The following is a 25,969-nucleotide window of genomic DNA, read 5'->3' on the forward strand; positions in this document are numbered from 1 at the left end:
TGAATTGTTAAGTAACAGAACACAGTGATTAAGTTAGGGGGAAAGGTTCATTATGTTGCTGCTGGTGGTGGTGGTGGTGCAATGGAATTTGCTTCAATTCATCAGGACCCTGCCCAAACCAGAGGGGACCACTGCCGGATGCCGGGTCATCTGCACCACTGCTTTGTTTGAGTCAAGTGTTGTAACCATGCTGACAACTCATCTTCAAAAAAAAAGAAAGAAAACGCTCTTTCCCACTGACTTTCAACTGTAGCAAACATGATGTACTTTTGCAGGAATTGGTCTCTCCGAATAACATGTATAAACTTATGAAACAGAGTCTCCCTGTTTTTGCTCCTAAAGAGGAATTTTGTTGGATTTTCTCGGAGACTCATATTTTTGTTCTTCTGACAATCCTTGTTACTTTCAAAATTCTTGGCCAACCCATCAATTAGATGCATCAATTCTCCAGTCTGCCTTATTCGACGCCCAAGTTCCCCTGCTACGGAGTGAAGGAAACTGCCATGGCCTGAGTGAGGTGAATTTCAGGCTGCACAGGGACATCTTTGCTAGCCGACATTTTCCGTAGGTCTTGTGCAGCAGATTTTTCCAGTACACTGAAGTTCTTTTCTTTTTAATCATTTTATTGGGGGCTCGTACAATTCTTATCACAATCCATACATCCATCCATTGTGTCGAGAACATATGTACATTTGTTGCCATCATCATTCTCAAAACATTTGCCTTCTACTTGAGCCCTTAATATCTGCTGCTCATTTTCCCCCTCCCTCCCCACTCCCCCCTACCTCTTGAACCCTACATCATTCATAAATTATTATTATTTTGTCATATATTACACTATCTGACGTCTCCCCTCGCCTTCTTCTCTGCTGTCCCTCCCCAAGGGAGAAGGCTATTTTAGATTCTTGTAATCAGTTCCCCCTTTCTATTCCACAGTCTCTCCACCCTCCAGGTATCGCCACTCTCCCACTGGTCTTGGAGGAGTTGTCTGTCCTGAATTCCCTGTGTTTCCAGTTGCTATCTGTGTCTATGTACATCCTCTGGTCTAGCCAGATTTGTAAGGTAGAATTGGGATCATGATAGTGGGGTGGGGGTGGGGGAGAAGTATTTAAGAACTAGAGGAAAGTTCTATGTTTCATCATTGCTACTCTGCACCCTGACTGGTTCATCTCCTCTCCACAACCCTTCAGTAAGGGGTGTCTGGTTAGCTACCATTGGGCTTTGAGTCTCCACTCTTCACTCAGCCACCTTTTCAATGATATGATTTTTTTGTTCCTTGATGCTTGATACCTGATCTCTTCGACAGCTCGTGGTCACACAGGCTGGTGTGTTTCTTCCATGTGGGCTTTGTTGCTAGATGGCTACTTATTTATCTTTGAGCCTTTAGTACCCCAGGCACTATATCTTTTGAGAGCCGGGCACCATCAGCTTTCTTCACCACATTTGCTTATGCACACGTTTGTCTTAAGTGGTTGTGTCAGGAAGGTGGGCACCCACTGATATGGTTTTTACTCTTTGATGTCTGATCACTGGTCCCTTATGCACCATGTGGTCAGCCAAACTGGTGTGGGCTTTCATGTGCACTGAATTCTTAAAGCCTGCTTCCACGTGCACTGTTTGTGAGTCTAAACAAAACAAATCCTTGACAAGTTCAATCGTTTCTCCTTTATCATAATGGTATCTATTGATCCATTTGTGAAAATTTTGCTTTTCTTTACGTTAATTTATAATCCATACTGAAAGCTTCAGTTTTTGATTTTCATCAAATTTTTCAAATATTTCCCAATTCCAGAAACCAAGGCTGTGTCATCTGCATGCTGAATGTTGTAGTACAATTTTCTGCAACTGTGATGTTTAATTATTAATATTATTCAATAGGTTTATTTTATAGAAATTACTGTGAATATTTGCTTGGATGCATAACATTGGCAAAGTTTTGAGATCTTTCATTATTTAAAGAAGACCCCTTAGTTTTTTTCCCCCTCATTCTAATCAACTATTCTAGGAAATTAATATCTTATATAAGGTTCAAAGCAGCAATGTCAACATTTTAAGAAAAATTCAAAGACTTCATAGTTGATAATGTAAGCTGTGGTATAAAATTTATCATGGATTGAATTGGGGTCCATGCACAATATGTGTCAACTTGGCTGAGCTAGGGCTATCAGTGGGTTATCATTCCATATTGATGTAATTTGGGAACTATGTAAAGATATCATCCTCTCTCATCGTGTGGTTTATGTGATGAGGCAATCATTTAGAGGATTCGAGTAGATCCCTCATGATATGGTGGTTACCTGTAGGGCTGTACTCTGCGTGGTCTGCAGTTCGGAACTACCATCAGCTCCCAGGGAGAAAGCCTGGTCTTTTATACTCCTGTAAACAGTTACAGTCTTGGAAACACACTGGGGTCACTATGGGTAAGTCTTAACTCGATGGCAATGAATTTGGTGTGAGGGTATCAATACTCATATCCTTTATCTGACTAAGGTGTGTTTTCTTGGGTTGACTTATATCATTTTTTATCTTCTAAACAAAAACCACAACTAGTTCAAATCCAAAGTGACCCTACAGGACAAAGTAAAACTTCCCTGTGGGTTTCCAAGATTAAATCTTTATGTGAGGGGAAAGGCTCATCTTTATCCTGCAGAGTCGCTGGAGGTTTCGAACTGCTGACTCAGTGAGTGATCCAATATGCCACAAGGGCTTCCTGCCCATTTGATGCTACATGTAATAAAAGAAGAGCAGAACACTGAGTAATAAAGGAGAACCTTCAGTGCCACCAGGAAAGACAAGAAAGGAGCAGTGTATGATCCTGGACTGGGAGTCTCTGTGCTAAGAACATGCTAGAACCAAGGGAAAATTGATGCCAAGATACATGGATATCTCCAAGGGGCAAGGAATCCATAGATGCTGAAATGAGACAAGGACCTTTCTTCAAAGCTGACAGGAAGAATAGGCCCCTCCTTACTGATGGCTCTCTGAATTCAGACTTCTTTCCTCCTAAACTGTGATAGGATATTCTCTGTTTGTTAAAGACATCTACTTAAGCTATTTTAATTTTAATTATATAATGCTTCTATAAGAAATGCCATTAAATAAGTTTCACATTTAATTATGTGTTAATACTGTAATAAAAACTTGTTTATGTAATTTTTTAAATAAATAATTTTATTGGGGGCTCTTCCAGCTCTTATAACAATCCATACATTCATTGTATCATGCACATTTGTACATGTTTTTTAAAACTACCATCATTTTCAAAACATTTTCTTTCTACTTGAGTTCTTGGTATCAGCTCCGCTTTTTACCCCTCCCTCCCACTATGACCCTTGTGAAATTATAAATTATTATTTTCATGTCTTACACCATTCAAAGGACAGTATTTTTTCCCAAACACATTTGTACATTTATTGCCCTCATCATTATCAAAACATTTGCTTTCCACTTGAGGCCTTGGTATCAGCTCCTCATTTTTCCTCTCACTCCCCATGCCCACTCTATCATGAAGCCTTGATAATTTATAAATTATTATTTTGTCATGTTTTACACTGTCCAATATTTCCCTCCACCCACTTTTCTATTGTCAATCCCAAAGGGAGTGGGTTATATGTAGATCCTTGTAATTGGTTCCCCCTTTCTACCCCACCTTCCCTGCATCCTCCCGGTATTGCCCCTCTCAATATTGGTCCTGAAGGGATCATCTGTCCTGGATTCCCTGTGTTTCCAGTTCCTATCTGTACAAGTGTATATTGTCTGATTTAGCCAGATTTGTAAGATAAAATTGGGATCATGATAGTGGGAGGGTGTTGGGGGGGGGGAAGCATTTAAGAACTAGAGGAAAGTTATGTTTCATCGTTGCTACCCTGCACCCTGACTGGATTGTCTCCTTACAACACTTCTGTGAGGGGATGTCCAGTTGCCTACAGATGGGCTTTGGGTCCCCACTCTGCACTCCCCCTCATTCACAATGATATTATTTGTTGTTCTTGATGCCTGATATCTGATCCCTTCAATACCTCGTGATCACACAGGCTGGTGTGTTTCTTCTGTGTGAGCTTTGTTGCTTCTCAGCTAGATTGCTGCATTTTTTTACCTCCTAGCCTTTAAGACTCCAGATGCTATATCTTTTGATAGCTAGGCAGCATCAGCTTTCTTCACCATATTTGCTAATGCACCCACTTTGTCTTCAGCGATAATGTTAGGGAGGTGAGCATCATGGAATATCAGTTTAACAAAGTGTTAACAAAGTGTTCTTGCATTGACAGAGTACTCGAGTGGAGGCCCAATGTCCATCCGCTACCTTTATACTAAACCTATAAATATACATCTATATATATACATATATATGCACATATATATATGTACATGCCTGTATTTAGACTCCTATAAGTGCCCTTTGCCTCCTAGTTCTTTCCCCTATTTCTTCTTACTTTCCTCTTGTCCCACTATCATGCTCAGCCTTCATTTGGGTTTCAGTAATTCCTCTTGGTTACATTACTCTTGATCAAACCCTAGCAGGGCTCTTACGTCCTCGCCACTGACTTTGGATCACTTGTTGTTCCCTTGTCCCTGGACTTCCTACCATTTCCTTTCCCCCACCTCCTCCTCTCCAATTCCCACCCCGGAACCATTGGTCCTGTTGTTTTCTCCTACGGATTGTTTATCCAGCCTATCTTCTCTAGATAGACCTGCAGAGATAATAATATACACAAAAACAAGACAGAGGGAAACAAAGCAACAAAAGAAAATAACAACAAAAACCAATGACAAAAAGAAAAGACAAGACTGTAAATAGTTCAAGGTCTGTTTGTTGATCTTTGGGGGTGTTTTTCGGTTGAGTCTGATGGGGTGCCATTCCCTGGCCCCAAAGTCTATTTTTGGTATTCCCTTGGGATTTCCTTGCTGTGCTCCCCTTGCTGTTCTGTTCCATACCCTTAGTGTTTTACCTCAGTGTGGTGGGGTAAGATTGGATACAATTACCACACTGTGTCTCCAGTGTTGTCCCCTGTAGAGCTATGGTCAGTGAGAGATGTCATGTCTCATAGTGGGGCTGTCCCTATGGTCCTCTCTGTGCATTGGCTGCTCAGAGCGGGGATATTGTCCTCAGGGCTTGGTGGGCCAGGATGTGTTCTACTCTGTCTGCCTCCTCGTTCATTTGCTCCCATGTGCTCTGATTAGTCATGTCCCTCTCCCTTAGCTGTAGCGTCAGTGCTGTCCTGGGAAGTAAATTCTGGGGGAGGGGCAGCTGTCACTTAGTTGGGATTGGGGCTGACCCCCAGACCTCTCTACTGATTCCCTGCTTCATGCAGGTATGTTACATTCATATCTTAGGCACTAGGTGAAGTCTGGTCCCTCTTCCCCTGTGGAGATATAAACACTACCCTCCCCCTGGGTGGGTTAGTGCCCTGTTCCCACACTACCCACTTATTTTCTTTTTTTCCCCCCTCCTTTTCAGTTGGCTACCATATGTATTCTTGGATTTTGTCTGGCCCCTGCCATACTACCTCAACCTCACCCCAGGAATGTTTGTATACAATAGCTTTTCACCTGTGCCCTTTTGCATTTTTTAAGCTTATCTCAGCAGATTCATACTGTACTTTTCCTTTTGTGTTTGGCTAACTTTGCTTAGCAAAATTTCCTCCAGTTCTTCTCATGCAATGATGTGCTTTGTGTGTTCATCACTGCTTTTTAGTGATGCATAGTACTCCATTGTGTGTATATACCACAGGTTTTTAATCCAATCATCTGTTGATGGAAATTTGGGTTGTGTCTAACTCCTTGCAAGTGTGAACTGTGCTGCAATGAACATTGGAGCACAAATCTCGGACCTTGGTTTGTTTCTTGTCTCTTCTGGGTATATATCCAGTAGGGGGATTGCTGGTTCACAAGGTAGCTCAAGTTCCATCTGTTTCAGATATCACCAAATCACTTTCCATAGTGGCTGTACATACCTACAGGTCCACCAGCAGTAGAAGAGAGTTCCTCCAACATTTGTTGCTTTCTGATTTTTGAATTGGGCTGTCTTTTAGGGTGTTCCGTGGTATTTCATTGCTGTTTTAATTTGCATTTTTCTTATGACTAATGATTGGGAACATTGTCTCATATATTTACTGACCATTCAGATTTCAGACTCGATGAAAATTCTATTCAGGTCCTTTGCCTATCTCACCACTGGTTTATATAATTTATTGTTCCATTAAAATTCTCATGTTTCCAACATACAAAGCAGGAGCTAATATATCTAAAACTTATAGTGACCTTATTAAGGTTTCAGAGGCTGTAAATCTTTATGGGATCAGATAATCTCATATTTCTCCCAAACAGTGGTTAGTGAGTTTCAGTTACTGACCTTATAGTTAGCAGCCCAGTTGTCATCCAACAGCCCAATCCCAGCAGGGCTCTTTACTATAAGTAAAGGGTTAATGATACTAGTCTGGCAAGGTAGGTATTTTTTAAATAGTATTTTGTTCTTGATCGTTTACATAGCAGTTCAGGTTCTGAGTCAACAGTTTCTACACACATTGTTCAGTGACTATTAGTTACTGTCTCAACAACGCGTGAACATCCCCGCCTAGGCATGTACTCATATGCCTTGCTCTTCTACTGCCCATTCCACAGAGGAGAGTGGGGCATGAGAGCACGCAGACTGCAATATTGTCTCTGGTCAATCTTTATGGCCATGAAAATGTTTGTATACATGTGTGACTTAATGATGACTGATGATTTCTCATGCAATTCTGTGTTTGCAAGTTTTGGCTGTTCTGCCAGAAACAGCCTGTCACCCAGCAAGGGTTTGATGACTAACTCCTTGGTTTTTAAATCCTGACAGAATTTGTGAAATGACTTCTTCATTTAACTAATTGGGTCATTAACATTTTATAAAAAATTAATTGCTATGGGATGGTTTTGTTCTTGGGCTTCCTTCTGTGCTAAATTGCCAACCAAATGTTGTTACAAATGTATGATTTCTGCGTTTTCAAGAAACTATTAAGCCTGAATAGCTCCTCAACTATTGTCTAATAATAATTTCTTATATTTTTGATCATATTGAATTCTAGTTTCTGCTTTCATTTTAAGAAAATTATATGAAACGTATAACCCCAAAGTCCCACAGTGTTTATTTTATTTTTCCAGAGACTTCCTAATGCATAAAATGTAAATATGATGCAAATTTCTAAGAGTCACTTTTAGTTATCAAGATGTTTTTAGTAGGTTTGAAAAGTTATTTCTTCTCTTACAGAGTGATCATTGATGAATGATAATGTAAAATTCATCATAGTTGCATTTTTCTCTCTCTGACTTTAAGTAGTGTTTTATGTGATTTAATTTAATGCTTCAAATTTTCCTTTGAGGGATGGACGTAATCTTCCATGTTCTCAGAATGTTAGCCAATGTTAACTTTCCCCACCCCACAGAGAAACCTCCCCTTGAGACTCTGGCAAGATTTGATAGATGACCAGACAGACTCTCAATTATAGTGCAATGCATCCCTCTTCTTGGCAGCAGTACGTCTTGAAAAGGAATGATTTTTCTTCCCTCCAAATTTTGCTTTCGCATTTCATTTGTAAATCAAAATCCAGTACCAATTCACTGACTAAAAACTAAAGCAAGCAAATCCCGTTGCCATCTAGTCGATTCTAATTCATAGCAACCCAGCAAGGCAGGCTAGGACGCCCCCTATGGGTATCTGAGATCAAAACTCTTTATGGGACTAGAAAAATCTCATCTTTCTCCCGAGAAGTGACTGGTGATTTTGAACTGGTGACCTTGCCGTTAGCAGCCAATGGGTAAATACATCACCAGGGCTCCTAATTTATTGATAAACATCATGTTTTGGTTCTCTTTGTATCTCTATAACCCAGGCTGACCAGAGAAAGAGTCGGTGGTTCATGCTCTCTGATCAAAGTCTAGCAATCCCTCTGGACAGACCTTGTCAGTCATGTGTGGTTGGGCTGAGTGAAAGGTTAACTTGACGGCACCTAACAACATCCACAGCTGCCACTGCAACCCGGATCCTAAATAGAAACGAGAGATCATAGACTGACTTGGTTGTGTGTGGAATTGGCATTGGAGGCCAATATGGGCAGATTCCTTTGAGGGGAAATTTCACTTTCGTGGTCTGATGGCACACCGAATCCAAGTAGACCGATGACCTGGTTTTCCTCTCCGTGACCTTGGAAACAGAAAGCCTAGTGCTTCATCTTGGCTCTTCACTAGTATAGTTTCCATCAACATGGCTTAGCTTTTCTGAACCTTCTTTCCCTCATCTGAAATATCAAGACGAACCTTAATTCACAAAGCTAGAAGATCAAATAATAGTTATACTGGTTAATACTGGTGCAGGGCTTCCTGTGGGCCTTGCGACATGCAGACAGTTAAACTCTCTCACGGTCTTCGAAGGTAATAAGCAATAGCCAGCATTACAGCGACAAAGTGAGAGCACAGAAAGGGCACTTAGAAGCTCATCTGCCTCTAGAGCCTATGTTCTTATCCCGGCTATAGTGCTTAGTATCTGGTTCAAAATATGTGATCCATAAATAAGCTATTTTCTTTCTTAGTATCCTCAACTAACACATAATGGCGCTTATGAGATATTTCACTACTTATGAGTAACCCATCATCTGTTGCAGCTTGCTGAATGTGGTACCTGTTTCCCTCAGCCTAGTATGAATCATTCGCCCTATCGATTTTCCCACAGTTCATGTCTTCTGGTTCCTATTTTAAATAGCACAGCATCCCGCCTTCACCCTCCCAGTTACCATTCTCCTAAAGCAGCTTCCCGCCCCCCCCCCGCCCCGCCCCTTACTGGGAAGCCTTAAGGAACCATGGTGGTGTAGTGATTATACTTCGGGCTTCAATCTTCAGGGTCAGTAGTTTGAAAAAACCAGCTGCTCTCAGGAGAAAGGCTGGGCTGTCAGCTTCCCTTAAGAATGACAATCTTGTTCTTGTTCATTGGCCTCTCTTGTTCTATCGAGTCACTATGAGTCAGCATGGTTTGATGGCAGTTTTTGTGGTTTCTTTTGGTTGGGGGGCTTGAAGGACCCCTGGAGACAGTGGGTTCGGTGACGGGCTGCTAAAGTGAAAGGAGAAAAGGATGAGGCGATCTGCTTCCATGAGGATTTACAGCCTCGGGAATCCTGTGGAGCAGTCGCGCTGTGTCCTCTCAAGTTTCGAGGAGTCAGATTTGATTCGATGGCAGCAGGTTTGAACATGTCATGTAGTTATTTACTTCAATCATATGTTGTCTCTTGGCTCTCATGGCAACAAGTCAACTATTTCCTTTGTGTCTCTCTGATCTCTCCAGCTCAGCCTTCTCATCCCTTCCTCCTCTGTCCCAACCATTTCAATATCGGAGCGAGTCTTCCCGAGCCGGACCTGTGCCTCTGCCCACATTCATGTATATTATATCAGAAAACAAAGTCTGTTCTCCTAAGGACAGAGAAGAACAAAATCTGGTGGGACATAAGGTGGATCTAGGGGCTTATTACTTTGCTATAGTCCTCATTTATGACATGATTTAGTGTTCACAATTTCTTACTAGTATCTGATTCATTCTCTTTCTTCAGCTGATCAACTTGGGAGTTTGTGTATGTTCATCATGATATTTCACTGAAGAATTTTTTTAAAATACTTTCAAATTTTTAATTATTTTTAAATTATTATAATGATAATGATCACTAATTTATTATTTTATTTTAAAATTATTATTAACTATTTCTGATTGCCACAAAACACACATTTTATAATGGCACATGCTGACCTGAATTCTTCTTCCACTTCTGACCTCACATCCACGCTATATGCCCCTGGCAACCTGCACAAGCATGTTGTCTTACTCTCCAAAAATGAAATGGCCCCAACTTCTCTTGACGTGGAAGGTTTTATTTTTTAACATACTTATTGCGATATAATTCACATGTCATAGTTCAAACACCACAATCAATTTTAAAACATTCTCTCTTTTCTTGCACTCATTGTTAATCATTCCTCGTTTCATACTAACCTCCCCTCCCTTATTCCAAGAAACCATTAAGCCATTTACTCTGTCTGGATTTACCCATCCTGGATTTCAGATACAGAAAAACATACCAAACAACAACCACAACAAAAGACAGCAACAACAACAAAATAAAACAGAGAAACATCCCAATGTTAAAAAAAGAGAGAAACAAATCAGGCAATATTAAAAACTGGAACAAATTTAAAATGGATCAGAAAGGAGAACAAGTGATAAGGAGTTCATGTTTAACTAACTACATCTGCAGGAATCCACTTTCCATGCACCGAGCCTTCCGCTCTCCTGTGGACAGAGGGGATTCGCTGGAGGCTTAGTTAACATGTATTTCCTCTCCCCCCTCCCCTTTTTTATAACAGAAACAACTTTAAAATGGGTCCCAAAGAACAGATGATAAATCATTTCACTTTAAATGAATTGATTCTGCCATAATCAATTTTGCAGTCTTCTCCATCTGGTAGCAAAGGCTATTCACATACCGTGACTACGGCCAGGAGGGACTCACCGGAGACTCTATCTGTGTGTGGACCCTGCCAATGAATTTGGGCTTCTGCTATCACTGATAGACTTCTGCAAACCAGGTTCAGAATTTAAGCACGGATATCATTTCTTTCTTTGGATTTTATTATTTACCATCCTGGGATCACACATTCTAGTGTGTTTCTTTTATTTGGATTTAGTTGACAAGCCACTTAAATGGTTGCTTGTCTGAAGACAAGCCTTTTATACAGCAGATGATATTCTTTCTGCTAGCTGGACATACTTTAGTCTCTTCACCACACTTTGATTTAGCACCCATTTCTTCACTGATCTCTTCATGAAGGTGAGCATCAAGCAGGACCATGTCATAAGAACTGATGGCTCTTAGATTGAGGCTAGAATTAAGTTTAAGCCAAAATCCATTTATTTATTTATTTATCAGTAGTTTATATATGTATATCAATAGTTCATATCTCTCTCTATATATATCTTATATATGAGATATATGTCATATATATCTCATGTTTAGAGGTATCATTAAGAGACCATTATAAATCACCACCATAAGCCATGAAGTAATTTTATTGAGAGTGTCATTAGCTCAATCAATGATATATAATTTTAAACACTGTTAAGAAAAGAAGATTATATAACTGTAGGTCAGCTATGAACTGCGTGACATGAATTGTTGAGTTTCCCCCTTCAAGGTTTCTGTACTTGCTATTCTCTCTGCCAGGAACATTCTTTTATTATGTTTATTATGCTTTCTCATCTATTAGGTCTCAATTTAAATAGCTCCCAATTAGCACTTGACGTTCAGTAAATCAGAAAATCCTTTATCACATCCTTCCATCATTTTACTTATGGCACTGGTATGTTTTTGAAACTATGTTACTAATTTGCTGCTGCCTGTTAATTAATATTATTGTGTTCTAATTCAAAGGTCATGGCTCCTGTGGTCAAATTACTTTTACTGATGCGTATAACCTACTGGTCAATGAAATATTGCACTTTACAAGTAGTGAGCTAAATATTTCCTGAATGAGCTAAGTAAATAGGGGGGATATATTTACAGATTTGTCATACTTACTCTATTTGATAGGGTAAATTGAATACTATTTCTTTCTTTTCTGTTTTCTTTTTTTGGCAAGCAGTAACAAAAGTTTATAGGAAAGAAGTGAAATTACCCAATGCAGTGGGCAGGGACTCAACTAAGTGCTTTTAAATTCAGCACTATGTCAACAACTGAAACAGCCACCAGAATGCATGACACATGCACCAACATGGTTATTAGTGTCTTAGTCCTTTTCCATTTGCCATGTACTTTCAAGTTCTGTTACTTCTTTCAGATACATTGGATGCATAACTTCCAGTTTGTGTGACTGCAAAGATAAAAATCTTTATACACTAGAGCAATGGTTCTCAACCTGTGGGTCGAGACCCCTTTTGGGTTGAACAACCCTTTCACAGTCATCGCCAAATTCTTAACAGTAGCAAAATTACAGTTATGAAGTAGCAATGAAAATAATTTTATGGTTTGGGGTGACCACAACATAAGGAACTGTATTAAAGGGTCACCGAACTATATTAAAGGTTGACAACCACTGCACTAGAGGTTATTAATTTGGAGACTATATTTGAATCTCAGGAGCACAGGAAAACTCCTACTATATGTGTATTACTGGGGTCATACATATGTGTGTATAAATGGTTTTTAATATCCAATCCCCAAACCACTACTATAGGGTAATTTCTGATTCATAGCCAGTCTTTATGACACAGTAGAATTTCTTCTTAGTGTTTCTGAGAGAACAAATCTAGAAATAAACAGACTCATCTTCCCACTGAATTTAGCAGCCTAACACGGACTCAACTGCACCCAGTGCTCATCACACATCTATATCTTTACCTACATCTATACATCGATTTATATCCATATTGTCTCTATCTATATATAGTGTTGCCTCTACTGCTACACCTATTATCGCCATACCTATTACAAATATAATTAAATACACATGCACATAGCACATGTTTGGGTGTGGATACACACGTACATACCACACAGTCTGCAAGTGCATGAACAGGTCAAAATTCATAGTTATTTGGAGTTTTAAGAGTCCTGGACCCAAAATAAGTTGTGAATTACTAGTTTACCTGCTAAGCATTTAAATGAGCATTATAATGAGCTATTTTGTCATTATTCCACTTATTTAACAATTTCTTGGCTGGACATAGTTCCACTATAAACAGAACATTTATTTCTAGAAGTGGAACTAATTTAATAATAATTTATTCAGTATCCAGTATAAGCAGGTAAAAGATGGAAGAAGTAGAAGCGATGGAGTAGTAGCAAATATATGAATGAACAATGAACAGGCCACCTCCAAAAGCATCTAGAATAATATTCATTATATAAATGTAATTTGTTTTATTTTGACCTTTGAGGAAGTTTAATTGTTTTAATGAATGACAAAATGTTGCATTTTCAAAGTGGTGATCCAGTATTTTAGGATCATGTTTTTGCTTAGTGCTAATAAGAATACATTAACTTATTTTATTTCTGCTTTTCCAAAATGCCCCCAAAGTCACTTTAGAGTTTAAAACTTGATATTTAACCATTTTTATTTCCTAAGCAGTGACTGATTTGGGAAGAAAAAGCACAATATGAGAGTAGTAATATGCAGATGAAAGTGTTATTTTTAACACTGCTTTCATTACATAGGTTATATTATTCAAATTTTGCCATTGAAAGTTATAAAATATGTTGAAATTTTCTTTTGAAGCTGATATTAAGAATATATGTTTCCAGAAGGAAAAATTTCATACTACTAGCCAATGCAGATTTATTCTCAAACCTTCATTGTTCTTTTGTCTTAAAAGCTGTGGTTTCTGTGAATATTGTCAAAAAACAAACAAAAAAGAATAATTCTCTATATATATTGTGACAAATCACGAAAGACCACTGGCCTTCATCTTCTAAATGGTAGTTCCTATGGTAGTTCCTAGACAAAGAGCATGCAAATGTTTTTATAAAAATGAAATTTAAAGATAATATAAAATTTCCACAAACTTTTTGAAGCCCTCTCATATGTAAATGTCAGGGAGAATAATGGAAACATGGACTGATATAAAATAGACACTGGTTTGCCTAACATGACGCAGTTAACTAGGGAAAATCAATTACTTAATGGGAAGTCTGGAATTGAGACAGACCAGAAGCCATGTTGTCCAATATATCTGAAAATGAACTGAAAGGGGAAAATAATGATTTCTCACATCATTAGAAAATTACAACTTATAAATTTGGGCCCCTTCCCCCTCTCATAATGATTTTTGCTTTTTCCATCTAACAGTAATTCTTTATAAATAGAAATATTTGTTTTAATTAATATGTCTATCTGTATACATGCGTGGGACATATACACATACACACATCTATCTATCAATTTATGTATCTTTCTATGTTCACATTGTGCATGCTCTGTCAAGACAACTAACAATTCACTCATCCGTTTCCTCGTTTGCCTCTTTTGTTCAGCTCCTTCTACTGATCAGTATTTAATCCCCTTTCCCACCTTTCCTCTGAAGCTCCGGGTTCTAGGATTGCACCACATTTGTTTCATCTGGCCTATTTTGCCATTGTTAGAGAAGGTCTGTGTAATAAGTCTGCCTAGTTCATCATCTTAAAGGTAGTCTGTAAGTCGATTTCTTAGTGAATAAAGACCCTGAAATTTTTTAGTTTAATTAAAATGTTCTCATACATCACTAATCTTAGACCCACTACTCTGGGTGCATTTTATTTGTGTGTGTTCTGATTGAAAGTTTACAGAACAAATTGCTTTTCCATTCAACAACTTACAGATATTTTGACTGGTGATTTTGGTTGAAATTCCCACAATGTAAAACACTTCTCACTTCTTCCTTTCGATTAATATTTCCATTTTCTCTGTCCTTTCCCTTCCTGCCTCCTGATGTTTATTCCCAGGCAAATGCTCCATTTTGATCACGCATGATTGATTGTTCTACAGATTGCGTACCTCCTTGGTGTTCCTGTACAATTTATGGGCTCATCTATTGTTTTCTGAAAGTTGAGCCATGAATTCAGATCCGTAATTGAAGGGTGACTAAAAATTATAGACTCAGGGGATCTTGCCAATCTCTAACAGACCAGAAGACTTTTTTTTTTTGATGATTTTTAATTGCTTCACTATTCTTTTTCCACATGGGGAGATTCTAATATTTGTCTCTAAGATGGTCACTTAGAAGATTTTCAGACCCAGTCACTGCTCATCCAAGTAGGGCATGGGACATTATTATTTGGACTATGTCCCCTGTGACTGCTGTCCTGAGCCCTTGAACAAGGTGACTCCGAAAGCTCTAGGTACATGTTATGTGCTGCAAGTGTACCTGGGAGCTCTGATGGCCTAGTGGTTAGGTGTTGACCTGCCAGTTGCAAGGTTTGCAGTGTAAAACCACCAGCCACTCGGGAGGAGAAAAATGAGTTCTTATCAACAGTTTACAGTCTCAGAAACCCACCGGGACAATTTTACCCTGTCCCATAGATCATTACTGGTCAGAATTGACTCGATGGCAGTGAGCTTGTTTGTCAGTATATCTTAAGTAAAGAACAGCACAAAGAGGAGCAACAAACAAATTTCTTGATTCATTTTAACATGCATGTTACCTTTTTTGTCTTACAGTTTATCATCTTCTCATCAATGTAGACTAGATACAGCATGTTTATAAATGAAAGCCGATGGCTTTGTGCCGCGGACATTAGAGGCAAGATTTAAGCAAGTCACTGAAAATGGGTAAGACCTGTTCCAACGATGATGTTCTATAATTTAATTATTTTCTTCAAACCCATGACCCAGGACTTAAAGGCCATTAGGGTATTTGCTTTTCTTTTTCATTAAAGGTTCCTGATTTCTGAGGGGATTATATTATGTCATCAATTACAATTTGTTAATTTTCTGTGTTTATCAGGCTCTGTTTGAGAATGATTACTATTACTTGTGACCAACTGAGCTTAAAATGAGCAAATACAAAAGGTATTTGCACTGGGTGTAAGTAGAACTATACTGAATTGCCTTGGTACCTATCCTAGAAACCTAGAGCTTTACTTCGGAAAGATTAAAGACTTGGGGGTTTTGTCTGTGTAAGTTTCTTTAAAAATTCTAATGAGTTATGGGATTTCTTAGGAATAGGAGATTTTAATCTTAGTTTTAAAATTTAATTTTATGTTATATTATGGTATTTATTCATCAGGGAGAGAGAAGTTTTCAATGTTATCTGATTAAATGTAATCTGAGAGGAAAACATTGTTATGAAATCATAAAATTAGTAGCTAAAGTAAATCATAGACATAAGCAAAATTTGTTCATTATTTTAAAGGACTTCCTTTTCTTTCCTTTTAGCAATCTCTGAAAGTCAAGTTCAGTTGAAGTAAAAAACACCCAGAGTTTAAAAACATTGTACTTGAAGCTTTTGAAGATAGCTAGGGCAGAGGTTCAAGAACTAACTTTCAAGAATATTCCAGACATAATTTCAGTATTCCGTTCTCTAAAATCTTTTAGGCAATTTTGGGAGTGAGAATCTCTAGTTCAATAATTATCTCACATCTCGTGTTTTTTTCTGTTAGCATTCATTTCAATTGGTAGCCCTGGAGATCCACTTTCTGCAAGGTTCATCAGAATAAATTAAGAGTCTACTTTCAGTTGCAAGAAGTACTATAAATTTACTACTTAGCATCGATTAGTTACTTTTTGTCTTTGAAAGATGCTTACTTAAATTTATAATGTTTATTTGAGATTACATAAACCTATATATGAGCAAATATAAAATGTGTTTTCTTTGGAAGCCAGTACCTTTTCTTTTTCTTTCTTTCTTTTTTTTTTATATTAACTATCTCTGGTACTTTTACCAGACTACTAAATAATTACATGTGATATCATTTAATTTATATATACACTTATTAATACATATTCAAGATGTGTATATTGGATACCTTAGAAAATAAGCATAATAAGTAGTTGGGATTTCTCTTTTTGTGTGCATTTGTGTATGCAAAAAATACTAGAAAATGCTCACAGTGGTATATTTTCTGTGATTTAGTCATTTGACATATTAGATGACCACCATTTCTTTTTCATTCTGGAAATCTTTCATATTTTGATTTAGATTGTATGAAGCCTATATCTAATACTGGTATTTATCCTTGAATACAAAAATAAAATATAATAGGATTAAATATATATTTAAGGGCTAATTTTGTCATTTTTGAGGATAAAGAATCACCTTTTATTTTAAGTGATTAATTTCCATATGTGTTTTTTCTTTGAACTCTGAGAAAGAACATAAAAAGTTGACCTTGAAAATATGAAATAGAAAATTAAGTAAATAATTACTTGAGCAAAAAATATAATGTATGCATGTGCAGGTCTTTAATTTATCTAAACACTTCAAGTATATTTTGAATGGGTCTTAAAACATATATTTCTATATATGTATTTTATTTTAAAAATACTTATTTTAACAATACTTTAAGATTAATAACCTACATGGTTAACTTGGGAAAATAAAAATGAATGGTTCTGGTTTATCAAATCTTATGCTCTAATCTGAGAAGAAACATATTTATATGTTATTTTATAATTGTCAACAAACAATTATGTATAATTTTAACTATGAAATTAGAAAATTAAGTGTAAAATAAATGCCCCAATTATTACTATCAAGTTTAGTACTCAAAATAGTGAAGTATGTTCGAGGATGAATTACTCATAATATTTGTCTTCATAAAGCAACTAATGGTCTTCAAGATAGGATATTGATAGAATGTTTGGAGCAATGAACTCAAATATAACAACTACTGAGAGAATGGTGCATTTTGTTGTGTGTGCATAGGATCACTATGAGTCAACAAAGAGAAATAAATAGTATTGCTATATACTTCAGACAAGGTCACAGAAATGGAGATCAAGAAGGTAGTACCCTTCACATTAGCCAAGAATGAATTGAGATATCTAGGGGTATACCTTATCAAAACAATAAAAGATCTCTATGAAGAAATCTACTTTCTATTATTATATGAAACCCAAACTGACCTTCACAAATTTAAGAATTTCCCATGCTTGTGGATAGGAAGACTCAATATTGTAAAGATGTCAATCCTACCCAAGGCATTATATAAGTTCAATGGAATCCCGATACAAATACCAGCATCAATTTTCAAAGAAATGGAAAAACTGACCACAAACTTCATATGGACAGGGAAGAAACCCAGAATTAGCAAAGAACTCCTCAAGAAGAAGAAAGCCAGAGAGCTTGCATTACCTGACTTTAGAACCTATTACACAGCTACAGTTGTCAAAAAACATGGTACTGGTATAATGACAGATACTTTGACCAATGGAAAAGAACAGAAGAGAGATGAGACCTCATTTTGATGCACCCAACCTTGAGGTTGAGCAGCCCATTAACAGAGAATACTGCAAGCATGTCCCCACCTGCAGTTATGATACCCCCCCTTCCTGAGATGACAACAGAGGACATTACTGAAGATACAGTCCAGGGAGACTAGCTGGTCTGTCCAGTTCACATGGGAACAAAGTAAGAGGGACCTCATACTGGGGCACCAAAGCCTGAGGGTGACATTCCAGCTCAGCCAGCTAGTTCATAAATAGGACTGCAGAGCTGACTCCAACCCAAGATGTGATGTCAACTCCCTAGATCACAGCGCTGTAGAGGATAGCACTGAAGATAAAGAACAGGGAGTGAGGCCTGTCTGACCCCCCCACATGAGTGCGAATCAAGAGGGGAGTTCACAGGTCAGCAATGGGAACAAAGCCATGAACTTCCTGAGGAATCCTGAGAGTGGACTTCTGACTAAGGAGGCAGTGCCTGGCACCTCATCTGAACTGGCTGGATGATATTCACAAAGGTTAGCAGTTATACCTGGAACTGTTTAGTTTTGGAAGTTGTTTTTTTTTTGTGGGGGGTGGTGGTGAGTAGGATGTCTAGCTATATAAGATAGACAGGAAAGGCAATACAAGGAGATAGCAACAGATTGATGGTTAGGTGGGCAGGGAGGCATGTTTAAGGAGGAAATGGAGGAAGGGGACCAATGAACCAATATGTCAGAGACGGGAGACTAGCAAGGAATATTAATGGTGAGGAGGGTGTAGGATCCCTGGTGAGGATTGATCAATTGAAATGTGCCTGAGAGAAATTACTGAGAGGGTGAATATGATAGTGGGGCAGGAGGAAAGAAAAAATAAATACAGGAAACCACAAGGAAGTAAAATTATACATAAAGGTGTAAATATAGATATGTATATATGTAAATATATAACTCTAGGTGTACTTATCAATGTATGTATATGTATATGCAAATATAATAAGGAAGTTGATGGACTCTGGGACTCTACTTAAATCCTACTTCAGTACAAGAATGGCTTGTTCTAATAATGTGGCACTGTGTGATACTCACCCTCCTGACACAAATAACATGATCACTGAAAACAAATGGATGCACAACCAAATGAGGTGAAGGGAGCTGATGGTGCTGGCTATTAAAAAGATATAGCATCTGGGGTCTTAAAGGCTTGAATTTACAAAAGTGACCATCTAACAGGGTATCGACAAAGCCCACATGGAAGAAGCACACCAGCCTGTGTGATGAGGTGTTGACAGGAATAGGTATCAAAAGTTCATAAACAATTAATCAAAATGATGTGAAGAAGCATGGACAAAGTGGAGACCAAAAACACACCTCTTATATAATTGGACAATCCCTCACAGAAGGGCCACATGGAAGGGATAATATATCCTGGGTGCACTAGAGCACTGATGAAAGACATAACTATCCTCTAGTTCTTTAAAATCTCCTCCTCCCATTATTATGGCCTTAGTTTTATCTCATTAACCTTGCTAGACCTCCTACACTGATACAATTAAGGTCTTACAATCCATGAAATCCAAGATAGATAAACTGGTCAGAAACAGTCATGGAAGTAATGATTCCCTGAGGTTACAAGAAGAGACAGGGAGGACAGTAGGGAAAGGGAAACTGACAGCAATGATGACTATATAACCCCACTCTAGGGGAACAAACATCAGAATTTTCAGTGAATAGATACATTGGGTTGGGTAAGTTATGGCAAAAATAATAAACAATATGTAATATATTAAAAGATTTATGGGGTGGGAGTAAGGGGATGGAGGGGATAAAGGGAAGCTGATATCAAGGAATTAAAAATGAAAGAAAATGTATTAAAATGATGGCAGTAACTGTACAACTATGCTTGATCTAATGGAACTATGGACAATCGACATGCTGTATAAACAAGAGGATGGTGAGAGTTTCCAAAGAATACTTTGGGTATATTATTAGGAAGAGAAAGTTTATAGGTTTAGTGTTAAGGTAGCAGATGGACATTGGGCCTCTGCTCAAGCACTCCCTCAATGCAATAACATTTTGTTCTAATAACCTGGCATTCCATAATGCTCACCTTCCCGACAAGATCACTGAAGACAAAATAGGTACATAAGCAAATGTGGTGAAGAAAACTGATGGTGCCTGGCTATCAAAGGATATAGTATCTGGGGTCTTAAAGGCTAGATGACAAACAGCGGCCATCTAGCTGAGAAACAACCAATCTCACATGGATGAAGTACACCTCCCTGTGTGATCATGAGGTGTCGATGTGCTCAGTTATCGGGCATCAAATACCCAGAACAATCACATTCATGCAAATGAGGGGGAGGGCAGAGTGGAGACCCATATCCATCTGTAGACCATTGGACATCTCCTTTCAGAAGGGTCTCTAGGAAGAGACAAGGCATTCTGGGAGCAGTGTACCACCGACAAAACATACAACTTTCCTCTAGTTTTTCATGCTTCCTCCCCCCTACTGTCATGACCCGAATTCTACCTAACAAATCTGATACAGATAAAAGTTTGCAACACAGGGTATCTGGGAAAGAAAATCCTTTCAGGACCAAAAGTGATAGTAGCAGTATCATGAGGGTAGGGGTAAGGAGGGGGGCAAAGGGGGAACCAATCACAATGATCACATATACACCTCCCCACCCCACCCTAGGGGGGAAACACCAGAAAGTGGGTGAAGGTAGACAGATGTCAGTGTAAGATATGAAAATAATAATAATTTATAAATTATCAATGGTTAATGAACGAAGGAGGGTGGTTGGGGGAGGGAAGGAGGAAAAAATGAGGAGCTGATACCAAAGCCTCAAGTAGAAAGAAAATGTTTTGAAAACAATGAGGGCAACATATATACAAATGTGCTTGACACAAAGGATGGATATATGGATTGTTATAAGAGTTGTTAGAGCATAAATAAAATGATTAAATAAAAAATAAAATAAAATCTAGAAAACATTATGATGCCGTTCTAATCTGTTACATGGAGTCACTCAGTTGAAAATGGCTAATAGAACCTACCAATAGCAATCGATAATCAATTAATTATGTATACTATGCTGTAAGAGTCACAATTGATTTGGGGCATTAGTGAGGGCTCATAGAAATAAAGTAACAAGGCCATTGCCAGAGTGATAATCATACTTCTCATTTAAAGAAAGGTAACGGCCTAAGGAAACGTATGCATTGATGTTCAGCGCAATCCAGAATTATGATAAAACTAAAAAAAATTATTAAACATTGAAAAAGGGAAACAATACTGTTCATGTACATTTATTTATGTTTCTGAATGTAATGTCAACCTTGAGCTTTCTATTAATTTAGTGAGTATACTAATCAAAGGTATTTTTAAATCATAGATGAAAAATTAGTTCCGATCTATCAAGACAATTAAACATCTCTGATGACAGTATCTTTCGGTCTTCCTGGCAGCTCACAAATAATCAGCTGACATTGTATATACTTTCTTCTCAGAGCCGACCTCAGTGGGCCTGAGCCCCAGTCAATTACTGATCGTTTTCTTGAGGGTCATTTTATCCTGTGTCTTTGTTTATTGTCTAGCATCATATACCAAGATGGGCAAATACATTGGTGAGCAAAGTATAGACTTTAATAGTTAAAGAGTAGACTGTATGACCTCTGGGTCATTCTCATCTTGAAATGTATGTGGATCTGTGATTTGTCTTTGAACTGAAATGGTCTCTGTTAATGTAACTGCTGAAAACCTTATTTTTTCTGAGCCAGTTTTCTAGAAGTTTGGCCCAACCTTCTATTTCTTACTCCTGTTCCCTACCATGAAGACTATCTCTTTGTTTTCTTTTATTCTCATCTCCTTATGCACATCTGAGATATCTTTTTGTGTTTTTTACTTTTAAAAACTATCCGAGGCATTCAGCCTCTGGCTGTATCCCTTCTAAACTATATTCTTTTATATGTAGATGTGAGTGTGAATGAGAATTACACAACATTTTTATTTAAAACAAAATAGAAGCAACTTCCAATTCACCAAAACATACTAAAATAATTTCATTTCACAAATATGAGGATAATGAAAAGGCTAAATCAGAAGATAAAATACCTTTGAATCGAATGTAATGTGTAGGCCATATGTTTCTGTACAGTTATAATAATGTGTTTCAAAAATATTTTGTACCATTTATTGAGTGTATATCAGAAGTTATACATATGCTATACAACCTCTCTACTTCTTCCCATCACTCACACTTTAAAATAAAATTAAAAATAGAAGCAAACAAACCAGTCACCTTAGAATCAATTTGGAGTTATAATGACTATGTGTGTTAAAGAACAGACTGCTTTCTTTAGTGCACATTGTGATATTTGCAAAGCAGGTCAATAAGATTTTCTACCAAGGCACCTTGAGTGGGTTTGAGTCTTAACGTCTTACACTACCAAGTATATAAGAAATTTAGCTGCAAATAGCCTTTGCTGCGGAAACGGAGTTAAGGCTTAGAAACCAAAATGTCACAACTAATCTGCTCCTCATAACTAAGAATATATTCCAATGTAACAGTGTTGGGAGTCATCTCTCTCTGGATTAGTCAACTTGGCTATGAGCTGTATTTAGTTTGCTTTTAAATGTAAGGTATCAATTTAATATGTCAATATGGTAGTACATGAATAAAATCAGTACAGATATATGTAACCCGTTTGTGCAAAAAAGCAAACAAACCAGACTCACTGCAATCAAGGCAATTAAAACGCAAGGTGACTCTACAGGAGAGGATAGAACTGCCACTGTGGTTTTCCCAGGCTGTAACTTCTTTTTTTTTTTTTTAACTAATGGGAGTTAATACATATATAATTTCATAGATTAATCACATGAAGCAGTATTGTACAATTTCTATCCCAATCAGTTCCCAAACATTATTTCCTCCCGGACTCCTTGCCAGTCTCCCTCTTACCATGCCCCGCCCGCTCTGGTATACCCCTCCTCTTCTACTACACCCCTCTCCCTCTACTACACCCCATCCCTCGACTATGCCGCGCCCCCTCTATTATACCCCACCCCTCGACTATGCCCCACCCCCTCGACTATGCCCCGCCCCCACAAAGCCTTACTTCCTTTGGGGTCATCAGTCCTGGATTTCATATACCGAAAAATAGGAAAACATGTAACACAACTTCAAGAGGGTGACTTCCAATGATCTAACACCTCTGAGATAAACTCTAATATGAACAAACCAAAGAACAAAATAAAACAAAAATATAGAAAATGTTGAAACCCAGAAACCCAGATCAAGTCCAACATGCATCAGAGGGAGAATCACGGACAGAGTTTAACTGCTCCCGTTAGGTTTATATATTTGATCTTCTATGTTTGTCTTTAATGGGTTCTATTTAGTAAGCGTTTTCCTCCCATCTTTCAATTATGAATAGACGGAGATCACCGGAGGCACATTATTTCCTATGTAGAGTAGAACCTCGAACTTCAACGCTAATCTGTTCTAGAACAAGTGTCGCAGTCAAGTTCCAAATCAATTCTTCGCATAAGAAATAACTGAAAACAGATTAATCCATTCTTGACCACCAAGTTTTTATCCTAATCTTGCCTTTTTATACATTACACAGAAATTTCAAATAAAATAAGTTCAGAGTTAGATAATATATTTTAAATAAGAAACACAGCATTTAAAAAGTTTTTAACGACTACAGCATGACCCATACCTTGAGATGGATGAGGATCTGGATCTGCGTATGGAGAGAGAGTCATTGTTTGGAAGGGGAATCCCCTGCCATATAATCAACTCGTAGCTGCTTTTCAGGAGTTTTTCCCCTGCTTTTCCTTTTTTTCACTAGGACCTGGCTAGCTTTCTCAATTAAAAAAATTAAAAATCTGTTCAATGTGGTCTGCTGCTGGCGTTTCCCTGTTTCTTTGATTTCGGAAAAAGCGGACTCCTTGCTTCCCTCTCTCCAGACAGCAACTCGGCCGACATCTGCTGCCGCTCCTGTTGACGTGCCTGAAGTTCCTCTGTGTGAGTCCAGTGCTGTGCTCCTCAATCACCTCCTTGGTGTCATCAGCACTGACCTCCAAGCCCATGGACTTGGTCACAGAAAGGATTTCCTCCACATCTGGGTCAGGCAGAGACAGGGCCTCAGCTTCAGGGTCAGCTCCAAGCTGACTAGGGGCATCGAAATCTTCAAAGTCCCTAAGAGGAACCCCATCACACTAAAGGCTTCTCCAAGCTGTCCTTAGAAACATCTGCTCATGCTTTGTTACTAGCCTAATACAGCTCAGAGTTTGGAAATGTTCCTTCCAGAATTCAGCCAAAGTGAGGCTAGCTTCACTGGTCACTCCGAAACACCTGTGGAACAGTGCCTAAGTTTCTAATTTCTTAAAAACTGCACATTGTTTCAGTAAGAAGTGCACGTTGGATGTGATGTGACATCGAATGCTAATGCCTGAGTAACAGGCACATTTTAGGGAGTGGGCTTGTGACGTTTTTGCCCCCAGTCCATGGGCTGTATTAGTGAGGTGGTTCTGGGTGGCAACGATTTTATTTTTAGCCAGCTAAATTTGTCTGCTAACCCATATTCCTTGTCTGAGGGATGGGCAGGGGCATTGTCTAAAAGGAGAACTGCTTTGGGTGGCAAATTGTTTTCCTCAAGGTATTTTTTCACACTGGGGGCAATACATCACAAACCCACTTCCCAAAAATGTGCCTTGTCACCCAAGCTTTAGCTTTTGATTTTCACATCATATGTAACTGGCACTTTTTTTTAAAGCAATAACAAGCCTTTATTGAAAATTACTGAAACAGCATGCAGTTTTAAAAGGTTATTTTTATTGCGATTGAAGTAACTTAGAATTTTACAGGGAATCAAAATATACTTTTCTTTTTTTTTTTTTATCCAGCATTCTGTGATACTCATCTTGCCAACATGATCACTGAAGACAAAATGGATACCCAAGCAAATGTGGTGAAGAAAGCAGATGGTACCCGGTTAACTTGCTTTCAACAATTTTATGTTTCTTAAAAAAAACTCTAGGATTTTCAGAGTAGTAGACCAACAGAAGCTTTATTTTCAAATCACCCCTAGCATTTTCACACAACAGCAAAATGAGCCTGTCTTTTATTGGTTTATGGCCTAGTAATTTCTTTTCCTCTTTTGTAATATAGGTCCTCTTTGGGATTTTCTTCCAAAAAGAGTCCTGTATCATCACGATTAAAGATTTGATTTGGCATAAAGCCATTTTCGTCAATGAATTGCTGAAATTCCTTCACAATGTTTTTCACAGCGTTTTCATCAGAGCTTCCTGCCTCCCCATTGCCATCCAGCACTCTGAATGCTCTTCTTACCTTAAACCTGTGGAAGCAGCCCCTTCCCACCAGAAACTCACACTTGGGACACAACTTGACCCAGGTTTGTTTTTCACAGGATCAGCAGGCAAGGTTCCAGCCTTAACGGAAATAATAGCCTCAAAAATGCTGTCACCAGCAACGTGATCCTCATTTTTCCAAACTAACAGCAATTTTCCTACTTCATATATTATAGGCCTCAGCACTTAAAAAAAATAATTTTATTGGGGGCTCATACAGCTTTTATCACAATCCATACATTCATCCATTTGTCAAGCACATTTGTACATTTGTTGCCATCATCATCCTCAAAACATTTTCTTTCTACTTGAGCCCTTGGTATCAGCAACTCATTTTTCTCCCTCCCTCCTCACTAACCATTAATAATTTATAATATTTTTTATATCTTACACTGTCCAATGTCCCCCTTCACCCACTTTTCTGTTGTCTGTCCTCCAGGGAGGTGGCTATATGTAGATAATTGTGATCGGTTCCCCATTTCTCCTCAACCTTCCCCTTCCCCTCCTGGTATCACTACTCTCATTATTGGTCCTGAGGGGGTTATCTGTCCTGGATTCCCTGTGTTTCCAGCTCTTATCTGTACACATGTACATGCTCTAGTCTAGTCAGATTTGTAAGGTAGAATTGGCATCATGGTAGTGGTGTGTGTGGGGGGGCATTAAAGAACTAGAGGAAAATTAT

Source organism: Tenrec ecaudatus, chromosome 4 (assembly GCF_050624435.1).
Source record: "Tenrec ecaudatus isolate mTenEca1 chromosome 4, mTenEca1.hap1, whole genome shotgun sequence".
Taxonomy (NCBI): Eukaryota; Metazoa; Chordata; class Mammalia; order Afrosoricida; family Tenrecidae; genus Tenrec; species Tenrec ecaudatus.